Here is a 15,642-nt window from a genome sequence, read left to right on the forward strand (position 1 = left end):
TTGTGTCTGAGTATTTGCTCAGCTGTTCAATGTCTGGTGCTTCCCTCCAAAATGTAAACTCCTTCCGGCAGGGGTTACCTGAACAATGTCAGGTACATAGTAGATGTTCAATAAACACTTTCGGGGTGGGGGGGGGGAATGATTGCCATCAACCTGCTGTTTGACCATGACCCTGCATTAGCTACTTGACCTCTAGGACCTCAGTTTCTTCCTCTGTAAAATGAAGGTGGTTTCTTCTCTAGTGGTTAGGGTGAATACTAAAAAGGGCAAATGCACACAAAGCCCTAATGCCTGACACGTGGCAAGAGTTTGCCAATGAGCCAATAAGTGGGCTCTGTTCTGTTATTATCATCAGAGGTAAGGAACAGATCTGGGCCCCTTCAATATATGCCACGTTTCCAATATTTAATGAGCTAGTCTTTGTTCAACCAGCCACACAGGAAGTGAAAGATCAAAAGGACCTGGTCCCTGGGATCCCACCTTCCTAAATGGGTTTGCCCATCAGAGTCATCCAGGACTCTGTTGAGGGGCGACCCCAAAGTTTGGGGGCCCCAAAGCTGGTGAGCCACAAGTCATGGGTCCTGCTGACACGACCCCTAGGAAGCAGCAACAGGCAATCCATCACTAATTGTCACAAAGCTTGTCCTGATTCAGGCTGCTCAGGCTGGTTAACAGCACTAATCAGCTGCAAGAGGCCAGCCATTAGCTAACTTAACAATCTTTGTGCCCCAGATAACAAAGACAGGAAGGCAGAGTGGAACTCGTCTCCCCTTGACATGAACTTTCCAGGTAGCAAAGCCCTAAACCGAGAGAGAGGTTTGGTCGAGGCAAACGCAGCACCTGTCTTCTCAGCTGCCCAGACCCAGGGCAGGTCCATCTCCAGGACGGGAAAGAGGAGCTGCAGGGAGAGATGAGGGCTAGGAGACTGCTCTGCCATGGAGAGGAGAGCTTCCAGTTGGGAAATCCTTGGCGACTCTTGTTGGGAGAGGGAAAAGTGGAAAAAGACAGAGGCTGGAGAAAAAGGGGGAGGAAAAATAATCAAAACAGAGCAAGTTATATCCCTTGAAAGAAGAGGTCCTTTGGAACAATCCCTTCATCTGAATGCTTAAAAATACATTTTGAAACAGCTGAGAAAATGTGGAAATTTTCTCCTTCCTTAGCTCTGACAGTTGAAGTTTAGAAAATTCACGCTTGCCTTCCACCTTGGCCTTGTGTAAAGGGCGGAAAACACAGGATTCAGTTTAATATGCTTTTTAAGAACAGAATTCTCCCTGACTTGGGTTTCTTCGTCTGATGGGTTTCAGAGACCTAATTTCTAGGGCTGGAGAAGGACCTTTTCCCTCCAGATTTTCCCGAGGGCAGCTCCTTCTCTTCCTCCCCCGCGCCTGGGAGAAGCGGCACATGACAGGTAGCTGGCAGCAGAAAGGACCCCACTTTCTTTTGATCCCTTCTCTGCCCTTCTCCTCCCAATTTACTGATTTACTCTGGGAGGCCTCAGGGCCCAAGGCCGGGCCTTGATCTCTAGGGGAAGCAGAAGTGATTGAGATGCCGATACATCAGGCCTGTGTGCAGGGCTGGGAGCAGGAGGCAGGATAAAGAGACAAAGAGGAGGAAGGGGGATAAACGAATTCACATCAGCGGCAAAGTGCCTCTCCTTGATGGATGAGCCCCTTACTCTGCCCTAATCACTCTGGATGGCCTCGGCATCTCGGACCCGCCAGAGCCATCTGGGAACCCTCAGGGATCCGGACTCTCGGTTCCCTGGGAATGTTTTGGCAGTTATGATCTGTGATCCTCAAGTTTATGATAAAGTTGAATGTAAACACAAAGACAAAATTCATCATTTAAGTTGTAAGAAGGAAGCAAGCTGTTTAGAGGTATCTTAAGGAGTTGTGGCCAAGAGCATAGGCTCTGGGGATAGATCATCTACCTCTGAATTATTCTGGGCAAGTTACTGAATCCGTGTGTGTGTGTCTCCTTGTGTGTATCCATTTGTGTGTGTGGTTTTACTGAATCCGTGTGTGTGTGTGTGTGTCTCCTTGTGTGTATCCATTTGTGTGTGTGGTTTTCCCCATCTGTAAAACAGAGTCCACAACACCACCTCTATGGGGTTGCTATGAAGAGTAAATGGGCTAATGGATAAAGTAAACACTCAGTATTAGCCGTTTTTTAACCATTACCCTGGCTATACCCTCACGTTCTTTTTTTTTTTTCCTTTTTGCAGCACCTAGAAGCATGTGGGATCTTATTAATAGTCCCCCAACCAGGGATCGGACCCATGCCCCCTGCCGTGGAAGTGTGGAGTCTTAACCACTGAACCACCAGGAAAGGCCCTATTTCTGCATGTTCTGATTTCAAATTGATTTCCTGTTATCTCTAAAACCCCTCTGCCAGATTACTTGTAATTGCTATTGTGATTAGAATCTGCTCTTTGTGAAGAATCTTCTTACTCTTTGAACTATCATTTGTGTAAATGTGAACTTGCCCACTTAACACTGTGAAAGGGGGCCCCAACTCAAGAAGAGCCTGAGGCCACATAGTAAAGAAGCCAGCGGTGCTCAGAGAAGTACGGATAATTCAGGATCTGCATCCCCTTCTAGAGAGGACAGCTACTGGTAGGGAAAGGACAGGACCACAGGCATAAACAACTGTGAAGGCTCAAAGATACCTCAGTGAAAACAAAGCCCCAGCCAAAGGAACGAAATCCTGGAAACACCCACTTTCCGAGGCCAGATCTGGTCCAGCCCACCTGTATTTCTGTAGCTCTTTTCTTTTTTGGGGAGAAAAAGTCTGGTCTTGACTTTCTGAGCTCCTCTGGTTTCCTCAAGGCAAACTGGCAGGAAGCCAGGGCACCCTAGGGTCAGGGCACTGTGGTTATCATCAACTTCCTCTGGCATCTAAGAAGGAAGGTCGGGACGGGATGGGGCAGACACTTCTATCCAGAAATGTACTCTCCTCCCCTATGAGGCCAACCTCCCTCTTCCAGCCTTCCCTGATGCCACGTGGTCCAGGAAACCATTCTTGCTCACCTGGCTTTCTGTAATAGCCTAGCTGATCTCCCTGCTTCACTCTCTGTGCTCCACTCCCAAGAGAGGGATCCTGCTCAGACCCAAGAAGCCAAGTCTGATTACAGCACTCTTCTATTCAAAGCCCTCGGGGGCCCCACCCTCTGCATGTCCACCCTTCACCCAGCACAGCTCTCTCAATGAGTCTTTAAATTGACCTCAAAACTCTTTGTCACCCTCCATACCCCCACCTCTCTGGCCATATCACACTGGCTTCTTTGCTGTATTCAAACACACCAGGCATGCTATGGTCACAGGGCAGCTAAACTTGCTGTTCCTTTTCTTGAAATGCTTCCCAGGGATCTGCACTGGCTAGCTCCCTCACCCCTTTCAGGACTTTTCACAAAAGCTGCCTTTCGGTGAGGTTTTCCCTGCCCTTTATCTGCCCGCTTCCGTCTCCCCCTGTTCACATTCCTGGTAGTACTTGTTGCCATCAGCTCAGTCACTCAGTCAGGTCCAAGTCTTTGCGACCCCATGGACTGCAGCATGCCAGGCTTCCATCTCCATCACCAACTCCCGGAGCTTACTCAAACTCATGTCCATTGAGTCGGTGTTGCCATCCAACCATCTCATCCTCTGTCATCCCCTTCTCCTCTTGCCTTCAATCTTTCCCAGCATCAGGGTCTTTTCTAATGAGTCAGTTCTTCACATCTTGTCGCCATAACACCAAGCATACTATGCTTTCTACTTAATTATTGTATTGTTTTATCTGTCTTTTCCGAACACAGCATAATCTTCAAGAGGCAGGGCTTTTATCTATTTAATTCATATTTTAAACATCCAGAACAATGCCTGGAATATAGGAGGTGCTTGAATGAAGCTGTTGAATGGAGATTTGCTATGACCATATTCATCTTCATCCATTGTTGTTGCCGTTTAGTTGCTAAATTGTATCCGACTCTTCTGTGATCCCATGGATTGCAGCCCACCAGGCTCCTCTGTCCAACTTCCTAGGCAAGAATACTGGAGTGGGTTGCCATTTCCTTTTCCAGGGGATCTTCCCAGACCAGGGATGGAACCTGCGTCTCCTGGTTGGCAGTCGGATTCTTTACCACTGAGACACCAGGAAAGCCTGGATATTCATCCATGGGTTTGTATAAATATTAATCCAGTACCTACCATACAGCAATTACTTAACATCTACAATCCCAGTTAGCCTTGCAACAGCCTGTGAGGGGAGATCTGGCCCCCACTTTATAAATGATGAGACTGACAAGTGGAAGCTAAGTGACTTGCCTGAGCTGGGCTGCTCTCTTCCATTGCATCTGATCTCATTACTCATTATGTTCCCTTGTGATCACTGGCATCTATTTTCCCTGCTGGATTTGAAGCTCCATGAAGGCCAGGGCTGCATCTGGCCTGTTCAGCAGTCCATCTCTGGCACTCAGGAAGTATCTGAATGAATCCCTTTGATAAGGAGTGGAGGGGATTCACTGCCAGCTCCTTGGGTTTCCCTTCCTATCTACAGTTTTTCAGCAGCATGTAAAGCAGTTTACCCTGAGGCTGAGCCAAGCCAAGAATTCACTCTCAGGCCTCTACCTCTTTCCTATCCTGCCCACCCCCACCCTGGGCTCTCTGCCAGCAAAGAACAACTACCCAAACAGACTGTAAGACAGGCTGTAACTCTGACTTTGCAGTAGTACAAGGTAAGTCCCTTTGACAAATCTATGGGAAGAACTGACCTTTGGGCGGCTGACTGCAGTTGCTCCTCTCCTCTGGCCCTGTCCCCCTCCCCCATCACCTCCCAACCACTTGGCAAGGATCCACCAGAGACCCACCGCCATCCGAGGAGCAGGACGGCATTCTAATTTGAGTTGACCATTTTTCCAGAGAAGCAAGTTGTCTACTGTCATGAACACTGCCCACTCCCACTCCCACCCTCCACGGCATAAAGAGCCAAGAGCCTGGGGGACTGAGCTATCATTTAACAGTCCTCTGGAGTTTCTTCTTCCAGTTACACAATCAACTTCCTCACCACAAAAGATAGTTAATGGACACAGAAGATCTGACAATTCATATGAAAATCATCATAACCTCAATTGCTACTCATTACAGACCTTTCCGGTTGCGTGTGTGTGACTCCCCCTGACCCCCCATCCTAAAGCCAAGTGAACTCTTAAAGAGCATCTGCCTTTTCACAGTTTCCAAAACGTCTCCATCTGATGAACTGACTCCATTAGCCGGCAGGGAAGCCAAGCTGCTGACAGGAACAGCTCAAAGGCTGGAAACCACAATTCTAGGGACTTTCTGATGATCCAACCCAGCCAAGGCATAAGGGGTGATCTCATCACTGAGGGGGTCCCAAGAAAGGGTTTCACTTTCTTCATTGCCAACCAGCTCCCAAAGAGGGGCCCCCCGGATCAGCACTAGGTAATCAGAGATAGGAGAGATTTTCTCATAATAAACGAATAACGCAACCACTGATGTTCCCGGCTCTCCCCTGCCCCATCCCAACAGAGGAGTCTGCCCGTGACTATTTGGGCTGAAATCTTCAGGGAGGCCAAGTTCTCAAGGTTTGGGGGATAGGAGGGGGAGGGAGTTGGAGACTTTTCAGGTCAGAGTTGCCCTTTTTCTAGAAGCGGTGCATTATGGCATGGTGGTTAAAAGGGTTTGACAGCCAGCTGAGTTTCAGTCTCAGCTCTACCAATTACTATCTGACTTTGGGCAAATTACTTAATCCTTCTATGCCTCAGTTTCCTCATCTGTACAAGCAGTGAGTAACACTTTTTCATGGAGTGTTATGAGGATTAACACTTCTGCTTCTAAAGCATAACAGGGGTGGGGGACAGAGAATCTAACTAGGCATTTCTGGAATGAGGCAGGAAGGTGGAGACAGGAGGCAGCGTTCGCCCAGGGCAGTCCAAGGCTGTCCACCTCATCCTCTGGATTTCCAGCCAGCTGACATCGGTGCTGCCCAAGAACCACGAAAGGGGTGAAGAAATGGGAAGGTACTGGAAGGACACCATGAACCACACAGCTGTCTCTGGGAGTCTAGGACTGAGAGGCGAAAAGAACCACTGACTGATGGCAAACTTTTAGGATCCAAGGCTGCTGTGGGAGTTAAACCCATCTGCAGTGTCTGATGAAGGTCCTACCTTGATCTTACCTCCCAGGCCCTCGTTTGCTTTAACAAACCAGAGAATCACAAAGCAGAGTGAACTTACCCACACTGGCATCTGAATCTCTCTGCAGAGTCACTATTCACCTTAACTGTCCTCTTGGGGCCCCCTGCCACCCTCCTCCCTACTCAACTGCCAAGACTGCACAACGACTCTGTGCAGAAAGAGTGAGTCTTGGCTTTTGTACATGAAACGGGAATCCACAGGGGCTTGGCTACTGACTCCTGGTTAGGACTGCAGGGCTGTGACGTGCCTCGGTGTCACCCACGAGTCAGACCTTGCCACGCCCTCCCGAACTAAGGCTTTATTACTGAACCAACGGGGCCAAGAGGACACTGCTTCCCAATGGTAGGAACTCTCAGGCTTACGCTTTCCCAGTGGTAGGAACTCCCAGGCTTATGCTTTCCCAATGGTAGGAACTCCCAGGCTTATGACTCAAAGAATTATGTGGTCTGATCTTCAAACAAGACGATGACTTTCAGGTTCCTGATACGCAGAATCTGACACACTGTCCCTAAGGCAATGGGTGGTGAGGCAGACACCTGCCCACTGCAAACACCTCTGCACACAGCCCTCAGTGAGTGGAAGCTCCTGCTGGACTGTGGCTTTTCTTTCTGGGGGACGAGGTAGCAGGAGGGGTAGGGACAGTAAGTGGACTCTGTAGCAGGTGTACTTGTACTTTTTTTTTTTTAATAGCTTATGGACTTCCCTGGTGGCTCAGATGATAAAGAATCTGCCTGTAATGAAGGAGACCTGGGTTCAATCCCTGGGTCAGGAAGATCCCCTGGAGAAGGAAATGGCAACCCCCTACAGTCTTCTTGCCTGGAGAATCCCATGGACAGAGAAGCCTGGCAGGCTATAGTCTACAGGGCCACAAAGAGTCGGACAGGACTGAGCAACTAACTTCACTTTCACCAGATTTTATTTCCCTGACCAGGGATTGAACCTAGGTCCTCAGCATGAGAACATGAGGTCCTAACCACTGAACTTCCAAAGAATTCCCCAGGTGTTCCTGTCTTAACTCTGAGGAAAGAGAGGCATTGGTGTCCTGGGGGAGTGTGGATTTGTGGGAAAAAATGGCCAGGTGGGGTCTTCTGTCCTAACGCATGTGGTGTGGTGGAGCTAGGTGGAGCTAGCTAGTCCCCGCAGGCTTCTGAGCACCTCTGCATTGAGCTGAGCCATTCTCGGGTTCGTCCCCTCAGTGACTCCTCACCAAAGTCTCCATAGGACAGGCACCACAGTGTCTTCACTTTCTGGAAGAGCGAACTGGAGCCTGGAGGTCAAACAACCCTCCCACTTCCTGGCCCCTGAGTGGAGAACTTCAAGTGCTTACTGAGGGTTTACCCCAGGCATGGCCCCAGGTGAACCAAGAATTATGACTGAACCAAGGGGGCCAAGAGTACACCATTTCCTACTAGTAGGAACTCCCAGGCTTATGACTGTTAAGAATTCTTAAGAATTATGCAGTTTTCAAATTGATATTCAAACAAGATCATCTTGATGATCTTTGATGAAGATCATCTTGATGATCTTTGATGAAGATCATCTTGATGATCTTTGATGAAGATCATCAAAGCTGATCTTCAAACAAGACTGTCCTACCCCTCTTCAGTCAGTTCAGTTCACTCGCTCAGTCGTGTCCGACTCTTTGCGACCCCTTGAATCGCAGCACGCCAGGCCTCCCTGTCCATCACCAACTCCCGGAGTTCACTCAGACTCATGTCCATCGAGTCAGTGATGCCATCCAGCCATCTCATCCTCTGTTGTCCCCTTCTCCTCCTTCCCCCAATCCCTCCCAGCATCAGAGTCTTTTCCAATGAGTCAACTCTTCGCGAGAGGTGGCCAAAGTACCCCTCTTAGCCCTCCTCTTTCCCTTACCATCTCTCTTCCTCTACCCGGCTCACAGGCAGCCTGCTGAGAAGAAGCAGAGGACTGAGGAGGGGAAATGGCTGTTGGTGGAAGTTTCCACCTTTCCTATCACACCCAAGATAACCTCGGCTTCTCAAGAACACTCTGCAGCTGCAGGAGGGGAGGCTGTCACTGCCCATTGAAAGAAAGGAGACGTGTGAGACATAGCCCCTGTCAAATCCTGTTTGTGCTGAGGACAAGTCACTTAACCCTTCTAGATCCCACTTTCATAACCTCATCCATAACCACCACTCTCTCCCTCCACCTCCAACCACAGAAATCACCAACTCCGGATGAGTCCATTCTAGAACTCTTGCTCAATATGCCCTGTTAAGTATCTCATTTAATCCTTAAAAATAATCCTAGCCTTAATCGTATATTGTGGTGGTTTAGTCATTAAGTCGTGTCCAACTCTTGCAACCCCAGGGACTGTAGCCTGCATGGCTCCTCTGTCCATGGGATTCTTCAGGCAAGAATACTGGAGTGGGTTGCCATTTCCTTCTCGGGGGATCTTCCCAACGCAGGGATCGAACCTGGGTCTCCTGCATTGCAGGTAGATTCTTTACCTACTGAGCTATGAGGGAAGCCCCTATATTACAGATGGTTACTATTTATAAGAATGAGAGCGGAAATATTGATCCTCTTAGATGGTTACCATGAAGACCTGATAAGATCTTGCATGGAACGCACTTAGCACAGACTTCAGTGTTTGAAAGGTGAAAATTGGAAGTCCAGGGACAGCCCTGAGGTCAAGCGTCAGGCTGGACAAGAATGGAGCCCTGAGAGGGTACAGACAGAGCCCCTCAGGTTACAGCCCCAAGGGGCTCTTTCTTCAAGAGCCCCCCATGCCCCAAGTGCAGTGACTCAGAGGAGGGCATTCTACTACTGATAGGAAACTGGAAAACCCCACCTGCCTGCGACCAAGACCCTTTATTACTAGAGGAGATGAGTGGACGTGTCTGGAGAATGGATGGAATTTGAAGCTTTGGGTCCTGAGTCTAATGCTGCTATTTGGGGTCATAATTTGCAAATCACCTGTTTCCTTCTTGCCAATGCCATGCCAGGCCCTGCACTAGCCCTGGAGATACAAAGAGAAATCAGAGTGGCTACTCTCTGAGCAGCCATCCTGGGTACTGGCAGGCCACAGCAGGCCTGTCCTGGGGACTTAGATGCTCACCTCTGGAGATGTCACTGTTGGCTAAAAGAGGTGCTTTCTTTCTTTTTAAAAATCACTTCTAGTCGTTAAACAAATAAACAGCTCTAAAACACTTAGGAGATAAGACGACACTCCATCAGGACTTGCCTGACCTTTGACAGCTCAAAGTGAAAATGCCAGGAAGCCTCAGCTGGCTGGCTGAGGGAAAAGCAGATAACCAGCAGTTTCACCAGCAACAAAGAGACTGAAAATCCTGCACATTTTTAGCATGTGACTAGAATAATCCACAGCTGGGCCCCTAGCACAAATGCAGGATAATAAAGCTTGCAGAAATCAGGGACAGCCTTCCTTAGGACTAAGTGAGGCTGGCTGTATTAAGCCTTTCAAGCAGATCATCTCATTTAAACTTATCAAGTTTTCACTGTAAAGGCCAAGTTGGGTTTAGAGCTAGTCTAGCTGTGTTACTCTCAATATTCACCCCCATTCACCCTCCCCACCCCCACCCTCACGACCTTGGTGGTGGTGGTTTAGTCGCTAAGTCGTGTCCGACTCTTGCAACCCCATGGACTGCAGCCCGCCAGGCTTCTCTGTCTATGGGCTTTCCCAGGAAAGAATACTGAAGTGGGTTGCCATTTCCTTCTCCAGGGGATCTTCCTGACCCAGGGACTGAACCTGACAGGGAAGCCTGGTGGGCTGCTGTCCACAGGGGTCACAAAGAGTCGGCCACGACCGAGAGAATTAACGACAACTCCTGCGTTGTAGGCAGATTCTTTACCATTGAGCCACCAGGGGTGATGTTGGGCACCTTGTTTAATAACTTCTTTAGGCCTCAGTTTCTTTGTCTGTAAAACTGGGATACTAGAACTTATAAAATTGTTCTAAACATTAAATAAATAAATCCATTATAAAATAAAGAACTCAACTTAGGATCTGGGACACAGTCCTCCAAAAATATTAGCTTTTGCGATTATTCTGATGACTGCAAACAGCCCGATGACAAGCTATGTGTCATCTCTGTATTTTACACGTGATACAACTGAAACTTCCTAAGGTCAGAACCAACTCACATTTGTGTAGTTTCCTGACGCTCGCACCCTGCTCACCACACGGCCTCCCTGGGGACAGTGGGCGAGACCACTGAGGCCACCTCCCCCAAAACCTGCTTCAAGGCCAGAAGCCTGTAGATTCTTTGGGTTTTCCCATTGGGAAATCACCTCCTGAATAGGAATGCATTTTGGGGTCTGTGGAAGCAGACTGCAAACCAATCACTGGAAACGTGTGCTGGGCAGACCCGAGGTGCCGAGACAGCTGAGGAGCCAGTGGTATCTGAGAGCAATTTGTCTCCGGCTGTATTGGTTTCTGTTTGTTTCCTCCTCTGATCCAAAGTGGGCTGGGAGAGGGCAGGGTGAACAGGAGCTGACGTCGGGGTTACTCACAGGGAGGCTGTCTTCTGGCCACAGCCCACCTCCTCCCTGTGGCTCTTCATACACGTCTGCACACCCTGGGCTCCTTTCCAACACGCCGAGTCTCATAATGAAGACAAACAGATGCTTTTTGGTGGACTGCTTCCTCTACTCTGAGCTGGAGGCCATAGCTTGGCTGCCACTGGCAGAACCCAGCCAGAGCCTTGATCTTAAGCGTGAAAGCCCACGCCTCCCTCCGATGCTATCACACCTGGGACCAAAGGCCCCAGTACAGCCTTCCTTGATTCATTCATTGAGAACAGATGATGGTCTACTGGGCTTAGAGCAGGACAACAAGACCACAGCCTGTGCCCACAGAGGGTGTACGATCCAAGTGGCAAGAGATTTGGATCAAGAAATGCCGGTGAGGGACTTCCCGGGTGGTTGCGTGACTAGACCTCACACTCCCAATGCAGGGGATCTGGGCTTGATCCCTGGTCAGGCAACTAGATCCCCCATACTGCAACTAAAGATCCCGCATGCTTCAACTAAGACCCAGTGTAGCCAAATATTTTAAAAAAGAAATGCCAATGAAGTCACTTCCTATCGAGATAATCTTTCATTAAACACCTCAGATGATGTCACTCCTCTGCTCAAAGCCCTCGGAGGGTCCCCCATCTCTCTGAGTCAAAGGTGAGGCCTGAAGATGTCCTCTCAGGCCCTACAGGGCTGCCCTGAAACGCCCCAGATCTTACTGCCCGTGTCCCCACTGGAACTCATCAGGCCTGTGGGCTGTCAGACAGGCTGTCCTCTATGCCTGGAATATTCCTCTTCCATTTTTCCAAGTGCAAAAATCTCTCTTCTCCCTCCAGCCTGCGTTTTAACAGTCATAAGACCCACTTTGAGCAACCTATCTCAAACTCCAACTTCTCTCCATGAACCCCTGTGACCGCCCCTGTTCCCCGTCCACCTCAGCTTGCTCATTCCCTCTTTCCGCCTTCTGGTGTATACTTCCTGTGTCACGGTGTACCATCTTCCCGTCTCCCCCCAGCCCCCCTAGGATGTATGTGTTTTATTTCCTGACATGTCCTGAGCACCCAAAAGTGTCTGGCACCTCACAGGCACTTGGTAAATATTTACTGAATGGGTGAAAGAATGAATGAACACATGAGAGGGGAGGCAGAGGTGCTGCGAGCACTCAGAAGAAGAGCTAATTCCATCTGGGGAGTCAGGGAAAGCCTCTCTCCTCACACCCCAGATGGGGGAGAAGAGGGGAGGGAATGGCTTCCTACCAATCCTGCCTGAGGGAGGGTGAATGCGATGCTGCCGGCCCCTCCCCCGAGAGATAATCCCACCCGTGGGCGGGAGTCACTAGGCCTGACAATGGCCATCCCAGGTACTACTGGTTGCCTTGAGCATCTCCACTTCAGTCTGAAGACTCCATCGGAGACAGCTGCTCTCTGAAGCCTGGATCTCTAAAAGTTCTTATCAGTCAAATCCTTGCTGAGGTTTCTTAAGAAATAGTCTAACCCTAGCTATGAGGCTGAAGGGCAGAACAGAAGCACCCAACAGAAAATTAAAAATAAATGATATTTATTGAAAGCACATTTTGACCCAGGCACTATTATAAATTGTTAACCTGCTTAATTGCTGATAAATTGTGTACCTTCAATATGGTGATAGGTAGACCCACCTCACAAGGTGATTGTGAGCAATGCAGGAATTAAAGTATGAAGTATAATACTTAGAACGTATAGAAAGTGCTCTTCAACTATTTGCTACTCCATCCCAGGTGGCACTGTTGGTAAAGAATCTGCCTGCTAATGCAAGAGACACAAAAGATGCGGGTTGGATTCCTGGGTCAGGAAGATCCCTTGGAGAAGGGAATGGCTACCTCACTCCAGTATCCCTGTCTGGAGAATCCTATGGACCGAGGAGCCTGGCAGGCTATGGTCCATGGGATCACAAAGAATCGGACATGACTGAGCACACACACACACTCCAGCACTATCTTCAGCTTACAGGTGAGAAACTGAGGCACAGAAAGATGACATAACCTGGACCAATCTTGCCAGCTACCCAGAGGCCAAGCCGGATCCAAACACTAGCCGTCTGTGTTCAAGGCTGATACTCTGCCTGTATCACAGGGTCCTCACAGAATGCTTCTTCCTAAGAGAGGGTCCTCCAAGCAGAGTTTTTTTTTTTTTTTTTTTTCCTGAAAATTAAATTGTGCTTGCCCTTACTTGTAGGAAGTTGGCTAAAAGATCCAGCAGCTAGGTACGGCTGAGATGCCCAGGACCCACCAGCTGCTTCCAAGGCTGTCCTCTCCTAGTGTCTAGAGCCAGAGTGCTGTTCTGGACAGTATTGTACACTGAGGATGGATCCTAGCCCTCAATGCTGCAGACACAGAAACACACAAACCCCAGCAGAGGAGAGAGGTCTTCCTCATCCTGGGGCCACAGATGTCCGTCATTTATGGACTGGTCATTGCTGTCAGTTCCTGGCAATATGTGTCCACCAGCAGCGCCCCATACAAATGCCAGTGGAGGGGCTGTGGGGTTGGCTGGGAGCCTGAGTTTCTTGCTCCCCTATCCCCAACAACCTTAGTCAGTTGCCCCTGCAACTCCCGGAGCACCTCCTTCCTAAGGCTGCCTTGGTCATATCCACACCCTCAGGGTCAGCCCTGGTGTGGACGATTCCCCACCAGACACACTGGCAACCAGGTGCGAGTGAGCCTTCCCCTTGGCCCAATGCCCCCAGCAGGACTGGCACAAGCCCCAAGGAGGACTTGAGGGCTGTGGGCAGGGTGCGCGGGACCACTCGGGACTGAGAGCCCAAGCCACAGGAGCCACCATCTGGTTCTCAATCCCTACCTCCCCTCCTAAATGGAGAGAATTCTGTTCAAATGAAGGCTCTTCAGCCAAACAAGAAACCAGTCAGGCCATAAAGTGGGTTTCTTAAGTTCAGCAAGAGTGGCCAAGGTTAGGCAGCCTCTTGTCCAATCTGTGACAAAAGAGCTTTCTGTTGGTTATTTAGAAGATGAATCTGGCCTCCCTAAACCTTCTTCTCAATATCTACACACCCAGCATTCCAACTTGCTCTGTACCCTCGTACAACAGAAAACCCTACTTATTTCTATAGGTTCATGCTTTTTAAAAAAAAATAAAGTTCATATTGATTTTACACAAATGAATTTCTTTATATTCGGGCTAGAAAGGCTCAACAGATCACTTTTTGTCAGAAGTTGTTTCTTAAAAAGTCGGGCCAGTGTCTCCTGTATGAATCTGCCTTGGCCTGTTGACCAGTTGGTGCTGTGGGCACCAACAGGCTGCCAAGTGGGCTTCGCCCCCCACCACTGCCTCTGCCTCAGCAACTCTGAAAGAAGTGCTCTAGATCTATCCACTGTGGAACCAAGGACCACCAGGGCCACAGAGCAGGCCCAGAAGTCTCAGCAAACCAGCCACTTTCACCTCTTGTGTCAGCAAAGGCTGGTGGCGATTGGACATTTACTGCAAACCAGACGCCCTGCTAAAAACTTCACAAGCATCCTATCATTTAACCTCCCGACAGCTCTGTGAGATAAGCTATTATGGGCACTATTTTCTACATGAAGAACTAGGTCCAGAGGTGTAGGGGAGAACGAAACTTAAATTGGAGTATCTCAGGGCTTTATGTTGGGTGAAAGACATGTGTGTGTTTAGTGTATACATGGCCATGGGAGAAAGGGCCACACCGGGGCTGGGGTCCCGCTCAGCTGGGAACCCACCGTGGAAAAACCCACATTTACACAGAGGAATGCCACGGAGTAATGGTTCATTCTTTCAAAGGGTTAATTGCAAGTCTCCTATTTAAGAAAGAGACTTCCTCACAATCTTTAATTACCACTCCATTCTCATTCTGCTTTCCTAGACTCCAGGGCAGCTGTCACCCAAAGCGGGAAGGATTTGTGAAGCAGGATTTCCACCCAGTCTGCTTCAGAGGCGGCTCCGCCTTTGGAGAAGGACCTGAAGGATCGTTCAGGCTCCTGACGTGATCACCACACCCTCTCCTCAGTTCACTTAAGTGTGTGTAAAAAGAGTGAATTAGTTCACGAGTGTGGTTTTCATCAATGAATCCAAACGTACAACTTTTAAAAAGAAGGATATGTTGAGTTTGGGGGCAGGATTTCAACTGCAAAATCCACCCATATCATGTTTACTTAAATCATGATATGACATTTATTTTAAGGCCTAAAACTTTGTATGTATTATAGAAATGACGCTTGCAACACAAACCCACTGCAAAGGTGACCATGACCTGCATTTCTGTGGATGCTGGCCAGAGGTGGGACCCAAGGACCAGCGCTGACTCAGTGATGGGAGCTCAGCAGTGCCCTGCATGTGTGTGGACTGTGCCCTTAGCGACAAGTCTGAGTCTGGCCCCTGAGCTACAGTGGATGTGTTGATACTATCACATAGGTATCAGAGAGCAATTGAAAACATTGCAAAGAAGTGGTGAAACACTAAGCATGCTCAGTCGCTAAGTCATGCCTGCCTCTTTGAGACCCCATGGACTGTAGTTCACCAGGTTCTTCTTCCATGGGCTTTCCCAGGCAGGAATACTGGAGTAAGTTGCCATTTCCTCCTCCAGGGGATCTTCCCAACTCAGTGATTGAACCCATGTCTCTTGCATCTCCGGCATTGGCAGGCAGATTCTTTATCACTGAGCCACCAGAGAAGCCCAAACTAACCATAATTGAATGGAAATTTAAATCAGATTCTACAAAAGCAAACAGCTTAAACCATCTTTGACCAGAAAAATCCCTGAGGCTTCTCAGAGAGTCAGAAGCACTTTGGCATCATCCCCTAATAGCACAAGACCTTAACTGCTGAGGCCCAGAACACTGGCTAGAGGGCAGGCCACCTGCTAGGTCACTCCATGACCTTCTGAGAAAGGCAAGGCCATTTGAATCTGACCCCACCTGAAACCTAGCTCAGAGCTTTGTCTTGGTC

The 15,642-nt window shown here is 49.0% G+C and overlaps 1 protein-coding gene and 1 long non-coding RNA gene across 2 annotated transcripts in view; one reads left to right on the top strand and one right to left on the bottom strand.

The window, feature by feature from the left end:
• The window catches only part of ABTB2 (ankyrin repeat and BTB domain containing 2), a 186,231-nt gene that overhangs the window by 73,364 nt on the left and 97,225 nt on the right, over nt 1-15,642 (bottom strand). The gene's annotated exons all lie outside the window — the stretch shown is intronic.
• Nucleotides 798-2,818, top strand: LOC129629304 (uncharacterized). The gene is made up of 2 exons (XR_008703132.1): nt 798-1,408; nt 2,225-2,818. It is a non-coding gene; the product is annotated as an uncharacterized LOC129629304 (long non-coding RNA).

This window comes from Bubalus kerabau, chromosome 15 (assembly GCF_029407905.1).
Source record: "Bubalus kerabau isolate K-KA32 ecotype Philippines breed swamp buffalo chromosome 15, PCC_UOA_SB_1v2, whole genome shotgun sequence".
Taxonomy (NCBI): Eukaryota; Metazoa; Chordata; class Mammalia; order Artiodactyla; family Bovidae; genus Bubalus; species Bubalus kerabau.